This window comes from Hesperophylax consimilis, chromosome 24 (genome assembly GCF_061612785.1).
Source record: "Hesperophylax consimilis isolate HC1 chromosome 24, BYU_Hcon_1.0, whole genome shotgun sequence".
Taxonomy (NCBI): Eukaryota; Metazoa; Arthropoda; class Insecta; order Trichoptera; family Limnephilidae; genus Hesperophylax; species Hesperophylax consimilis.
The window spans coordinates 7,620,442-7,636,945 of NC_142859.1; positions in this window are offsets into that span (position 1 = coordinate 7,620,442).

The window sequence follows — 16,504 nt, forward strand, 5'->3', positions numbered from 1 at the left end:
AAAAATGAGAATGAATTACCGTATAATTCTTGACACACAGTCCTTGCTTCATTTACATTAATACTTATTCTTCTGTTGTTGAAATTCTTGATATGACCCTACTTTGTCCGACCCTTACGCAAACTACCTACGCATCCCTTTCTTAACCTTGTTTATTACGCAGTCATTGGTTTTGCATTCTTTTTAAATTTTCCAATTTGTAAAACAGGGTTTTCCAATAAGAGGTGTTATTTTGATATTCAAAGAAAAATACCATTTTTTAATATAAATGATCGAATGTTTATTTCATTATAAAGAAGAAGGTATGCTGTTAATAGTGAAAAATAACATCAGTCAAATGACCACCACGACCACGCCTACAGGACCATATCCTTTTCATGAAATTTTCCATAACCAAATCGCAAAGTGGCTGTCTTATGTCCTCGATAGCCTCATGAATTCCATCTTTGAGGTCTTGAATCGACGCTGGGCTGTTGGCGTAGACCTTCTCTTTCACGTGACCCCAAAGGAAGAAGTCGCAAGGTGTTAAATCACAAGATCTCGGTGGCCAATTGTGATCACCTCTTCGAGAGATAACACGGTCCGGAAACTTTTCCCGTAAAAGATCATTGGTTTCGTTGCTTGTGTAGCACGTAGCGCCGTCTTGTTGAAAGTAAACGTTGTCCAGATCAATACCATCCAATTCCGGCCATAAAAAATAATTTTATGGCCGGAATTAAATACACATAACACCTCTTATTGGAAAACCCTATACAATACATACATCTGGAGGAACCTGTCTATACTTTTGCTTTTGTTCAAACAATAACCTAAAATCAATAATAATACTTTTATATATTGTAAATGATAAATATTTACATATTATTTTCTTACAATAAATATCTATGACATGTAATTATCAATAAATTTAGACTTAACTATAAAATATTATTATAAATGTGATATTTAAACATATAAACCATCCATAATCTGCCTTTATAATATACCTAAATATAACTGCTTTTGTCATATACACTAGCATTATAACACATAGTTGGTAATCATGCTGCTTTAATTTAACACTATTGCATAAATAAAAAAATATATCTTTATATATAAAAATTCAGCCTCGAAAAGTAGTCGATCGAAATCGCTGAAAATTTCAAAGTTTGTTCTTATCAGTGCAAGGAGTGATTAGAGTGTGGTTTGAATGTTAAAAGAAGTCGGGTACGCCTGAAAACACTTAACATAATATCTCTGCACCGGAATGATATGCGGAATTGAATTAAAGTCGATGTAATGTAGTTTTTTAACAGTAACATTGTGGTAAACATTAGTGAATGGTGGGAGAAGTCGGAGACGCCCGAGAAAGACATTATAGCAATAGCGAAGCATTCCGGGGTCCACTCATTTCGCTTTATATTACAATGCTAAGATGTAAATAATTTCTTGTTATAATAACCTTATTTTGCTCCAAATTACAATTGTGTGTATTTATTTCATTGTAAAAATATGTTATTATACATCGCTGGTGCTCATGACAGTTTGCTTCTTTTTTTAATTTAATTTTTATGTAACGCCGCCCACGAGCGCATTTTATGATGTAAATACAGGGGAACTATATCGCCACCCGGCTGGGCAGCTTTGCGAGGCCGATCAAGGAAAGGGGGGCTGTATTAAGATATTTATTAAAGACGCATGTTGGTAGCTTGTTCCACATAGAAGCTGAACTTATGCAAAAATGAGTTAAAAAATCGACCCGTTTTCATGAATCGGACTTGGTTGTTCCACTTGTGTCCATTTGAGTTTCACGCTCAAGCACTAGTCCAAAGGGGACCAATGCTACTAGCTCCCTAGACTCTTAAGGATGCTGTTTTGATCTCCACATTGTGCAGTCATCTATGTTTGGATCTCTCAACTCTTGTTTGTCCCGCACGCTTGTTCTGAGAAAGACTATTTGGTGACAGGCCAACTTCCTTCAGAGAATCGGCGTTTGGACTGGATTTGGATGGTCCCCGTTAATCGCGGATTCTCAAACCGTTTTAGCTTTTGAACAAATTGTGACATGCTTAACAATCTGACGTTATGCTTTACGGCTAACCAGAATTTGATCAAAAGCTGAAACGGGCCGAATATCGGCATTTGACAGGGACATTTCAAATTTCAAAAATTCAAAATGGCAACGATTGTCCATTTCTACAGATATTATAATTATTTTTTAAATGCAATTATTCATTCTATCATATTAATTGAAACATTATAATTTATTGTTTTTATCCTCTGACTGTGGTAATTATTGTAATGTGACAGTTTTAAGAGGTCTGTTATTTTATCCTCTGACTGTGGTAATTATTGTAATGTGACAGTTTTCAGAGGTCTGTTATTTTATCCTCTGACTGTGGTAATTATTGTAATGTGACAGTTTTCAGAGGTCTGTTATTTTGTGTCTTTGAAATGCGTTCTTAAATCTGGTCACTAGATTGGGTGACCACAGATTTTAGGTTTCGCATTGTTTCTTTTACTATAGTATTTTTAAAAATCATTGGTAATGTAGTCTTTCATAAATAATATGCTGTAATTTAACCCCTTAAGCCTCTGGCTGGAAATGGATCATATTTCGTGTTTTGTTGTCTAAACACTGAATTAAAAATAACGATAATTGAAATCAACAATAATTAAAAATAAAATAACATTTAACAAATTCACAAAATTTCATAATTTTTCTCAAATTGTGGTCAGAACCTTTAGTTTCACAGTGAATTTTAATTCTTCTGTGGTTAACTTCTAGATTTGAATATAAAGCTTGGTGTTTTCTCTTTCTAACACCATTTATCTAATATTTCTCACCATGCGAGTAAGGGAGACACAACATTTTCTATGAGACCATATGTTCCCAAAAGCATTAGCTTGAGGGGTTAAGAATTTAATATAATCATTTTTTTTTTTGTTATTTTTCAACTCAAATAATTCTCTCATTTGCCCTTGTGAAAGACCGCCATTCAGTATCGAAATGTTGCTTAAAATGGCTTTAGCTATGTTTAGTGACAACATCTAAATAGTCAGGTTCTTTCAAAGTTTCCTTTATCCTACCCCCTTCCTCTACCCCATTTTCTTGAGCCTCACAAAATTCCACAAGATGGGAATTTCAATCAGATTTTCATTATTTTTTACACAGATAGACAGAAAGACATTCGAAATTATAGTATATAATAAAAATTATGAATTAATAAATAGAGCTTCCATAGTTAATTGGTTTTATTTAAGATTTGATCATTTTAATAAAATGTTTTGTCATTATTAATTCTCATTATAAAGCTGAAATAAAATTATATTGGAATTTTTTTTGTTAAATGTGTAAATCACTTACTGTCTTAACCCTAGATAACTAAACTGTTTTCATTGTTTCATTGGAACTACACTTTCGTCGAGTGGACTACGCAATAAAACACTAGAAATAAATCAAAAATATTTAATTAAGATAGTAACTTGTTACATGGCATAAAAGTAAGGTTTATAATGAAAAAATTAATATCAAAATATCAGTCTACACAGTGACCACACATGTCAACATTATGTGGACCACAAATAGCCTTTCCACATCTGGTGCAACGGTGTTTGGTCATCCTCTGGGCCTTGGATGGATACAGTTAGCAAATTTTAGGCACGTTTGACGTAGATGGAATTGGAGCTTCTATTGTAGAAGATTCGCCAACATTAACAATACATATAAGAATGTATGAATGTACGTACCTTAAAAATAAAAATTGTTATAACCAAACTTTCGTCCAGCGGACGACGAGATGGTCTTAGGGCACTTCCTAATATGCGTGTGGCCGCAATCGCGTCATGTGCTGCACTGTTTACTCAAATTAAGAAGGTAATGAAAAAGTCAAGGTCGGGGAGCGGGGGGAAGTGGGGCCGTTCAAGTATTACGTAAGCAGATTTATTACAATTATTTACCCCCTCTTCCCCCTTGTCACCAAAAGTAAGCAAAGCTCTTACCCCCCCCCCCCTCCCATGCTTACGTAAAAATTGGTACCTATATGCATTTTTCTGTTAATGTATTCTGTTTTTTAACCTCTCGGACAAAGACTATTATTTACTTTGTGTTCCTTTGCGATCTGTCAAAACGTGAAAATTTTTGTGATATTTACGAGTTTTGTTAAAAGCTTCATAACTCACGTTTTGGGAAACGTAGCCTCATTCTAAAAGATTTTTTGGAAAGATTATGAAATTCACTATCGTATTGTATTGTTATACGTAAATATTTGCGTTTTTAAATATACATTTTCTGAAAACGTCAAAAATATGTAAAAATCGCTGACCATTATTTCAAAGCTGTGAAAAATGTACTTTTTTCTGAGTATCATAAAGAAATAACACTTTATATATTGAAGAAATATAATTAAAAACTGTTAGTCACCTCAAAATATTAACCGTTCAAACTAAAATATTTTTAATAAATTATTTAGAAACGCAATAAATTATGAACAAACAAGATGACAGATCCAATCGATACTTAGATAATGCACCTCTACATTCCATAGATATTCTTGAATACAGACGCGTAGCGTTATTCATTATCGATACTCTGTTTTTTAAATCATGGTAATCCGTATACTAGTGATGGAAATAAATCGATTTTTGTAAAATCTCGCGCGTTTACGTGAAAAGACGTTCTAATAATAATAATAATAATAATTGGATAATTTGTAGAGCGCCGTTTTTGTGAAAAATCACCTCAAGGGCGCTGAATGTCTTGACCGCTATTATCATATTTACGTCTTTTGACGTTCTAATGTTCTGAGTGGTTAAGCGAGTACCTAAACATATTAATTATTTGTGGGGATCCCCGAATATGTATTCGGTTTTCAAACATAGACAATGTGTAAAAAAAAAATAACTACTGCTGAGCAGTGCTGACGTAATCACTATCTCGCCCCCCCACCCCCCCATGTCATCAAAAATAAGCAAAGCAAAGACCCCCCCTGCCCCCCTATAGTGCTTACATAATACTTGAACGGCCCCAGTAGGTGATTTCGAATTTCGCCTCGACGAACGATTAGTTATCTAGGGTTAAACATTATTCTAGAAGTAATTTCAGGAAACCACCATAACTTTACATTAATTCACTTATATGTTCAGTAGAATTATTTTAAAGAAATTCTGCTTGTGTGTTGGTGTACTGTACCGTAGGACTACTGCAGGGTAAGAGGGAGATTGCGGGTGGGTGTTTCAAAATATTTCGAGCCGATTTGAATCACTATCGACTTGGTCAAGTGCATTCAAACGTGCGCTCTTTAAAATGATTTTTCTGTACCTCCCTATAATCATTTCTGTTACAACTTGTGGTAATTCATTATTTTATTTCACTGATCTTGTCAGAATAACGAGTTAAAGATGTAAAAAGAATACATAAGCTGCAATTTAATAGATGGCGCTAATTGAGGTGAATTATTTGTTTGCGCCAGTACATACGCGGTATGAATATATAGTTTTGCTCGTATACAAACTCGATTCTTTCAAGAAAGGCATAAACATACAATATTGTATCGGTGATTTAATCCAAGTGTTGAATATTCTAAAATAATTAAATTAGTGCCATCTATGAAACAGCAGATTATGAATTCTATTAAGTATACCCTTAAGAATAACATACAAACAATGATACAAATTTATGATACCATCTGAGCTACTCAATTAATATACTCATTAAATATGTAGATGCATGTATCTTTGTTATTAGTGATTTCTTTTTAGCATATTATAACCATGTGAATGTTAACTAGATAAATATTTAAACAAACGGTGAAATATAATATCCCAGAAGAAAGATAATTAGTTTTTCATTCTTAACCCTTTCAGTACAGCATTTTTATTTCCTCATAAAGACCATATTTTATGCTTGATAACACCTTATCCCTTTCAGCCCCAGTGTTAATTCAAATTAATTTAATTATCGTAACGGTAGCGATTTAGAAAACACATGTTTTTGTTTTCTTATAGCTTGTAGTCTTTTCTGTGGCAAGTATTTTTTCCGCTCGGTTAAAATCCTTATTCCCGCCACAACAACGATAAATATTTTGACATCTGCTGATCGTGAGTTTCATCGAATTTTTGCCGTCATTGATTACTTAATTTAAGGTGAGATATTAATATTTTCTACTCAAATAACAAATATTTTAATGCATTAAGATGTGTTCTATAATAATAACATCAGCTCAATTCGCTGTTCACAGTCATTTGCCAGAATATTGTAAATGAATTTCAATGTTCATTCAAATTAACACTGGTAATGAGGGACATGTTTTCGACTAGTATGGCGAATTTTTAAAGATTTATTATCCTAGATTATTTCTTTATTTCTGAATGAATTTTAGTTAAAATGTTATTTGAGTGTACCTAAGGACGGGTTGTTTCGGAGTATTTGAACAATTCATCAAATTTCAACGTTCATTTTTGGGATCTGTGAAAGTTCGATTCAAGTTCTGTTATTATATTATTGTAGGGTAGTTGCTTGACAAAACTGAAATAAAAACAGAACTTGAAAAAATCTTTCACAGAACTTGAAAATTAACGTTGAAATTTGATGAATTGTTCAAATACTCCGAAACAACCCGTCCTTAGAGATTATCACTACATTGTAAATGAGCATTTTCGACATGAAATTTTAGAATAATTTCTAAAAAAAAAAAAAATTTAAAATTTAAAATTTTTTATTAATTTTTGGCATCAAAGGGTTATTTTTTATTAGTAAGGAAAAAAAAACTACTAAGCAAACAATAAATTGTTTAATTTGTAGTGTATAATAAATAATATTAAAAATAATAAACAACACTACACAGCAGAACTTGCTTACAAATAAACTGTTGTTTTGTAAATTGAGTAACAGTATTATTAAATATATAAAATAAAAATAAAAATTATATGGATCCCAGTCCGTGCAAAGCCGCCGAAATGGGATCTGTCATTCAAAACAAGAGAAAAATTTATTGAGTAATTTAACCTAGTGAACCTTTGGTAGCATAGGTTCAAATCCTACCGGATGCGCCAATATTATTTAGTATTATTTGTACACGAAGATACTTACAAGTGACTAGAGTTTTGTGCGCATGGCTTACGCCTCGCTCATTAGTTATTTTGCTAGTGTTCACACACAGCATGACGATAACAGGTTTGACATCAGTTGCACGACAGTGCTGCTAGTATGCTACGCTAGTTGCATACGCATTTACTTGTTTCGAGGGAAAATATCCATCTTTATATAACTATAATTCACCAGAATATGTAAGAAAGGATTTAGCGGAGATGGCGTGGAATGAGATTGGAAAAAAATCAATATGACATCATTCTCATATAGTTAGTTTCTTGGCGGTAACAAATGCCTTACAATTAATATTTATTTTGTTGAATGGTGAACCCAAAATAAAATCATTAAGATAATTTTTTACGCTTATTACAAAGATAAAGAAGAACAATTTTGTCTTCATCACTAGAGTCACTTGACATAGTATTAATTCCACGGCTGCAAGAGAACAAATGATAAGTATAATTTGGGTAGTGCCGTGTACTGAAAGCAGCTTTAGAGAATAGCATATCAGTAGGCAACTTGTGGTTGCATCATAGTAAAATAGCTTGCAAGTATACCTGTGAATGACGGGTCTTAGTGTGGTAGGTTATCTTAGTTTATGAACAGTTCTTCAATGATTACACTCCATTCTGATATTAATGTTGTTTATTGAATTGATACACTGTTTCAAGGAATACTAATATTGTGGACTAATGTCTAACTTTGACGATGATCTGGTAAAGAAAGAGGCGGAGAGTGAGATCGTGCTACTCTATAATGTGACAGAATACTCTTTTAATGTGAATACCTACAAAAGTCCCAACTGCTTCCAACCTTTTGGAGCCAGTGAGTCTATGGCATCCCCAATTGGGGTATGTTGTGAGGCTGGAGGTATCGGCGAGGAGAACGAGATGGGGAAGAAGAAGGTGGGGGAGTACCTGTATCCAGATCTGGTCACCAAACACGGTTAAAGCTATTTCTGCTTGTCGAGAGCCCTACCCCTCGAGAACAGAGGCCATCTACTAAATTATATCTTTATATCTACTAAAAAATGGTAGATGCGACAAAACACATACTCACAACAAGCTAACGGATAATGATGACATCGACAGGCAAAGGCGAGTACAAGTATAAAATTTTTATGAGCTTAGTAGAAGATTTCGGCTCTGCAGCCTACAGGTTTTTTAGCATTTTGTACCACCTTAAACCCAAGTAAGCTTGGGGCCAATTTTAAAAAGAGAAAGATTGAAAGTCATCAGGTGCAATACTACAATACGTACCGACACCGTATGATGTTCAGACTTCCCAGGAACTATGGTGCCTCCACCATGTATTCAGAAGGGCGAGTTCCTGGATTTGCTGTTCTAATATTAACCTGGGTGCCTCAATCTTCAATCCGATAATAATACATAAAAGTGATCAATCATTGTTTTTTATTATCTAGTTTTTAAATCTTTAATCTCTAAATAGTATAAAATAAAGTCGCTATCCGCGTCTGTCCATATTAAAACTTAATTAACAATTAATCAACTAGCTGAATAGTTAATTTATTGGCTAACTTAATTAAAATTTCCTCCTAGATCACAAGGCCGGGATGCTGAATCAAATCAGCCTTCTAACTTCCTATGGAAACCTCCAAAAATGTATTTTCATTTGGTTTTTTAAATTAACAAAAACATTTTAAGATGTTTTAATAAATAAGAATAAATATAAAAAAATTAATGGAAATTTTTTGTAAAATCCCATACAAGTTAGGAGGCTGCTTTGAATGAGTTTCACGGCCTTGTGATCTAGGAGTTTTTGGTATAACTCTAATTGAAAATTGGAACCGAAATATTGTGACGTCATATGATTGCATCCACCAATAAAACTATCTAAAAGTCTATGGAATAAACTTTCAAAGTTTTTCATTAGTGTATAGTATAATAAGTAGGCTCCGAATGAGAATTGTACTGTCTATATATTAGCATATCTATGTTTTTTTAGGACCAATTTGTTTCATACAAAAATCCCGAAGATATCGATGTAGTGAGTGGTTTACTTACGGAGGACTTGTCTTGACTCTAAAAAAAATACATTTCATTGTAATTCTAGCTAAGAACTGATTCATACATGATAATAATACCATCCACCGATAAGAGCCCCAATTTGGTTAAACATCAATAAAATTCTATTGAGTTGCTTATTGACATAAAAAACTATATTGCCACATTATAAAACCACTAGCTTCCATGTACCTTGATCGTAGAGGTGATGCTTTATTTTCTTGGCAGTAAGTATTACGAGATAACAAAATCTAACTTGGAATTTTGGCTGCTAAATAATTAATCTGGATTTAATTTACTACCCACTATGGTTTTATAATCTGATAAACAGTTTTGTCGGTAAACTTCACATAATTGCATTGTTTTTATACACTGGGGTTTAAATATTGTAAAATAATGCAATAAAATAAAGATTGTTTAATTGTTATGTATTTTTTGTTTTTATAACCGAGAATAAATATTAGTAAATTGTATGATGCACGTATTTGAAGAAAAAAGGGCAAAATTATATATCAGATGATTGCTTATCGCGATTCATTTTTAGGTTGTTATTCTATTGTTGCGTTTCTTTCTTTTTTAGCCAACGTAATCGGACAGCGTCACATCTGCGCTCTGCCCTGCTAATGGACACTGTGATGCTGTGCGAAACGTCAGGCAAAGAAGGAGGAAGCGTAAGACATTATAATAACCCAAAAAATAATCGCCGTGATACGTTTGGCCGTGAAAATCTCAAATTAATCATCTCAATATGATTTGGTTTAGCAGCCCTCGATACCTACTAGGGGACAATTTCCTGATAAAATATGAATTCTACATATAATCAGATCTGTTTCTGAAATGCGTCTTTCTCACAGGTCGGTAAGGAATCGACATAAACCGAGTGCTGACTGAGTTCCTGCGTAAAGTATGTGAGATAACTGCTTGCAGCGCAGACAATACAATTGTAAGCCTTTTCTGTGCTCGGTTTATTTCGATTCCTTACCGACCGATGAGGGAGCCGACTAACGAACATAAATACCGTTTGAAATTTGCACGGCTAAAAACACATACCTATTGTTTACACTAAAACGTTGGAATTTCGAAAAAAGTATCCTTTTACACGTAGAATCACGTACAGGCCTTTAACGCTACCTTACAGCCCATAATAACAATTCAAAGAATAATTATTCAAATTATCCTTAGGAAACCATACTACTTCCCAACTTTAGAGATATTTCGGGTACGAACTATCACAGAATTGTATAAAAGAAACGCATCATATCAAATTCATAAAGAATATTTCGTCAATAAAAGTCACCCTTTAGATAGCATCAGCAATAGATTCAAAACAAAGGCGTGATAGCCATCCCAATGCTAAGAACGACCACGGCTCAGCACCACTACTAAACTTGTATTTAGTTGTGACATGGTACAATATTGTCCAAACACAAAATTAATGTAACAGAAACATTGAAATATGAACAGTTCAAAATGCAAATTATCTCCCTGAAATTGGATAATGATATATTGTGCCCTTATATTATACGTTTACATAATCTATATTATCAAGCATATAAAAAAAAGTTACAATACTAATTCTCTAAAATTGTGTAGATTTAATTATGTTTGTAGTTAATATGAATATTGAATTTTGTTTGTCGTTAATTTGAATGTTGAATTATGTTTGTAGTTAATTTGAATATTCAATTATGTTAATTTGTATGTTGAATTACGTTAGTAATATAATAAGTCTTTGAATATTGTTTAAGCATTATTTTCTTTTTGTATATACTTACTCTTCCTATAAAAACGAGCTCCTGGATCTCACCTTATGGAGTAGTAGAATAATTAGGATTTTTTTCGAAATATTTTGCATACTGTTACAATTTGAAATCTTTTACTCATTTTGTAATAAATAAATAAAATAATATTTTTGAATATATTTAATATCTCCTAAAAATACGTAATATTATTTTGTTTTTAATTAAGCAGAACTGGGATGATGGTACGATCTCAGTGTGCCATTCTACATGATATAAAAATAATGAATTACATTTAAAGAGAAAAATAAAAAAAAAATATATAAAAAAAGAAAAATGAAGTTACAATAAGTAACGACAACTTAATATAAAAATATTAGAAAATACACCCATCGCTCATTGAGTGGAGAGCTGACCTATGTATAACTATATTTATTATGACCTGAACTATATTTCAAAAAGGACCACCCTACATGGCCATTAAAGTATATAACAACCTTCCACGTAGCATCAAACAAATAACCGACATAATTAAATTTAAATCAACACTAAAAACATTTTTTTTAAACAAATGTCACTACACCTTAAATGAATACCTTACATAAATTAAATACCTCTGTTTCTTATTTTTTATTTACATGCATTTGTTAACATGTAATTGTTGGGTTATGTAATATAACATGTTGGGTTATCTGGAAGAAATAGGATGTAACCTATAAGCTATACCCTTTGTACTCTTTTTGTGCAATAAATATTTTTTTGAATTTGTATTTGAATTTGACCCACTGATAAAGCTACGAGTATGGCGTTTGTTGACTTCCGTGTCCTGCCCCAGGAGCTGGCGATCTCCGCTCCTTTCGGTGAACATCGTAAAGGTACTGTAGAAAGTCGGAATTGCACCTTAGTGCTTATATAAATTATTGTAATACATCCTCATGTGTTTAGGGCAGTGTACTATGTCTCATGGAGTAATTTTTTGACATCGTCGCTACAATGGTAGAACCGCCTTCAGAGAATTCCGGCCCGTTTATTAATTTCTCTTCTTTTGTCGTTTCATATTTTATACATCTTCATATCTTCAGTAAGGATATGTTCCAGGTATTTAACTTATGAGACACCAAGCAGTTCATTTCGAGCAAAGATTTGTGGAATATTTAGCGCATATAAAAGAAAGCGATTTTTTTAATCTCTTACTGTGTGTAGAAATTATTTTTATTATTTGATTCCAGGAATTTTTTTTTATTGGAAATGGTTATTAGGGTAATAATTATTCATATTATCTAACGATTGCCAAATATCTCAATAAAAGCATGTTCTTGTAACCTTGTAAACATTTTTATTGGCAGCTTTTGGCTAATTCGCAAAGTATTTTGTAATCTCTTTTCACTAGCTCCTTGTTCAGAAGATTAGCAAAGTTTTTACGAGTAATTGGCCTATCTAACCTACCTAATCAAGCAAATTTTATAATTAAACTTCTGTATTTTTCAATAATGATTGCTTTATTTCATATTTCGTATGTAGATTATTTTTGATTAGATGTTATGATTATTAGCTGCCTTCGATTTTGACGAAAGTGCGTGCAGTAAAATGATAATAATTTTTTTATTAATTTTTCAATTTAACAATATTTCACTTTTTATCAATGATTTTCGGTGATCCGAAACACGAGATTGTGTTATGCGAATAAATACATCGAAGATGAATGGTTTTTGGTTTTTAGCATTGAACCGCGTAAAGAAATTTAACCTTCTTTAACCTTACACTGAAGATAAATAACTTGCGTCGTGATTTATATAATGCGGTGATACAAGGAACAATATCTTAGTATTGAAAAACTGTTTTTATTTATGCATTGTTTTAATGCTTTTTACGATAATAGATTTTTTTATTTTTTTTAATTTTTTTTTTTATTTATTATAAATTTTTAAAGATACAGGTATATGCGATTAGTTACTTGAATGATTGAACTGGCCGTAAGAATATTATCTTGTATTACTCGGAACTAGATTATCTATTTGGAGTTTAATCCAAACTGAGTCAATTTATTAGCTCACATTTTCCGACTCAATTTAAAATATGTAAACAATTAAACAGAAACATTCTAGATCTGATACAGTACCTAGAAACTCTCGAATATTGAATATAGTATTCCTAAAAATTGTGCTTCTTTCTCAATTTCGAATTCTTAATCTAATAAAACTATTTTCATCTTGCAAAATCATTCTTGTCATGTTCTGTGAAGATTTGAAATATGCATTTATCTGGGACGTCACAGATTTCTTATTCCACCAGTTGATGTATTTTTAGGACACGCTTTCATATAAATAAATAACTTAACTGCACATAACTCCAAAAACCAAAAGGATTTTCCTTTTAAATCTCATTTCGCTAATGATGAAAAGCAAAAAAATCAAAATCACCAAGAAAAATCAGAAAAAACTTGCTCGTCCTCACTGGAACAGATATTGGCAGGTTGTTCCTACAGGCAGGAAGATAAAACAATCTACGCTCACGATCTTCCCTTAGTCATCAGGGGCAACACTAAGTCCCAAAAGTTCTTCGCAATAGTGTGAGGAAGTGAACGACGGCATATCCTTTGCTTCTGAGCTGCAAGGAGTGAAATCCAAGCTTGCCCTGTTGGAAAATCGTTGTATGTTTTTTGAACTCTCCCCACCTCATGAGAATTTCATATAGTTTTTAAGCACTAAAGAGTAGGTACATATAATTCTGTGGGTGTCCTGAAACTCTTACATTTCGGAGAACCAAACCTAAAAAAACCCACCATTCGTGCAGTGAGTGATGCTAAAATGGAATGCACCAAACCATAAATGCAAGGTAATCAATTTATTACATCGCTATAAAGAATTGTCGACGAAACGAATTTATGGTGGGTAGATTATCTTAAATAATTTACAAAGATAATATAGGGTAATTACTATCTTCAAAGCTAAATCTAAGATTTTACGGAAAATAAATTATACATATGAAAATCGGTAAATTTTCAAAGGAAATAACGAATATATAGGAAGCAAAGATCTATATTACAGAAAAAAACCTTCAAATGACTTAATAAAATTTAGTAACATTTTTAACTCAATTATTATGTGATGGGAAAATACTTACAGATAGGCTGATCGGGGAGTTATTCCGGTTCTCTTAAGGATAAGGAATAGTCCTTAACCTTAAATTGGGATGATTTCGGTTGTATCCAAGGATAAGGAATTGTCTTTAACCTTAAAATTAACAACACATTTGTTAACTATGATTAACATGTTCCTAATCCTTATTTAGAACCGGAATCGCCCCTCAGACCTCTTATGGGGAGAGGTGGAACATTCAAATAGGAATCGAAACAACAAATTTTTGGTGTGCTAAAAGTGTTGACCAATTTCATTTGATCACTATTTAAAATTACTTCGAAATAAAGTCGTACATAGTGAATTCTACGACCATAACCACTATCGAAAGCCCTCTATAGGACTTCCCTATAAATATTCAAAATTAGAAATAGAATAGCAGAAAACATTATAAACTTATTGGGATTGGGATTGGATAAATCGGAATTCCTGCAGAAATTTAACAGATGTCTATACTGATACCCATTACAGAATCAGGGAAGACGGTCACACATAGGCTAAAAGAAATGTATCAAATGGTGACTAAAACATTCAGAGTAGATATTATTACCTACCTGGTAATAAGATGCGTAATAATCAACTAGGTTTGGAATTCCCAGCCACACACAACCGGCGTAAACGTCAACAAACAATGTTTTCGTTAGAATCGTACACTTCTTAATCTAATTCGAATGCTATGACGGATCAACCTACATAAACTATAAACAATAGAAAATAGAACGACATTGAAAACAAGTAGGTTTTAGAAGATAAGAAGCCCTTGATAATATTTTATTGTAGCTACATATAATAGTAAATTATTATGGAAACGCTCAGAAATATAAGAAATAAGTACGTTTTCATTAATTTATTTGGTTATTAAAGGTTAATCTGTTGCTTTTTATAAAACTATCACTGATATTTTCTGTTGTTTAACGTCAAATATTTTTGAAATTATGATTTTTGGTCCAAAAAATACTTATTTAGAATATACCTTCAGATTCATGAATTGTGTTCCAAAACAACAACAAAACACCAAGTGAAAGAAAATCACTAAAAATGGAAAAGTTCGTGACTAACATAAAAAGTATTTGGATGTTCCTCAAGGATCGATATTGGGTCCTATTTTAATTTTCATCTGCATTAAACAATTCGCCACACATATACACAGACGAAAAAATTATTAAGTTGTAGCTTTGTCCATACATTTCACACCACGAAAATGAACCAATCCCAACGAAAAAATAAATAATTAAGCAGTCAAAAGAGCGATACCAAGTGCAAGCAATCATTTGCATTCGTGCCTTCCCATCAAGTATTTTTTAACTTACTTGCTAGTTCGGAACTTGCTAGTTGTATGAAGTGCCTTAATTATCACGTGCGTTGTGTGGAGTGTCTGGATGAAGCTATTGAACATTAAAGCGAACAAACCGAAAACGTAAATATGGAGCTAGAAAATAGCCTAACACGATGTTAAATTTGAAAATTAACCATCAACGCGTTGAGGGAATGTATCAAGTTGTTATAGGTAGGCATTTGAATAAAAACTGTCTATCGCCTAACATTTTTAAAAGTGTCTTGAAAAATGGTATGACACAAAGTCTCACGGAAGAAAGAGGAGTAAATTAATAATCATATTGCACATCTCGTCATTCAAACCATATTCGCTTTGTGTTTGATTTTACGATTTCATTTTAGGCGAATGGAAGACAACTTAAATAAGAGTAGGTAAGATAAATATTCTGAAGAAAGGCTAGTGTAAGATGCTGAAATAACATGATTATGGAAGAGGTAATCTAAATATAATAAGTTGGGCACGAATAAAATAAAGAGTGAAGGAACTGTTGGATGATTGATGAGGCAATCATGGCCAAAATTGTGAGCAATGTTGCGTTTAAACAAATGCTCCGAAAAAGTAACTTACTGTGCTTCGTAAAATAGAAAATAAAAATTAATCTTTAAAGACGTTTGTAAACTCATACAATGTACTATGTTATTTTTCGGACGCTGGTTATGACAGTTAATGATGCTGTTGTTGTTTTCTAAAAATTATTATATTTTTATTGCATAAGAAAAAACCCACTTATCGTGTTAGTATCAAAAGGTTGATATGCTTTCTTCATGAAGAAATTCTGCAATTCCAAAGGGATAACTCCCAGAAGCTGATAACAACTACTGATATCAGATAAAGTTTGGTGACTATCCTCTGATAAGCCGTCAATAAACTGCCACTGATATGCCATCTTTACAGCCCCTATTTTGGTATAAATACACTTGGAATCTTCAGGATGGCATAGTCAGTTCCTCGTTCACCATTACAACACATAATGGCAAACTTCCTAGGAATTGCAGTGTGCTTTGCGCTGTTGAGCATCTTTGCTTCACAGGCAACTGCTACCAGTGAGTGCCCAAATCTTGTATTTATCATTAATTAGAAGTTTTTAAAACCAAGCGTGTAAGAATTTTTATCTAATTAAAAAAAAGATTCATAATAGAAATTTCACAAAAAAATTCTTAAAATTCAATTTCTTAGGACGGGTTGCTTCGGAGAATTTG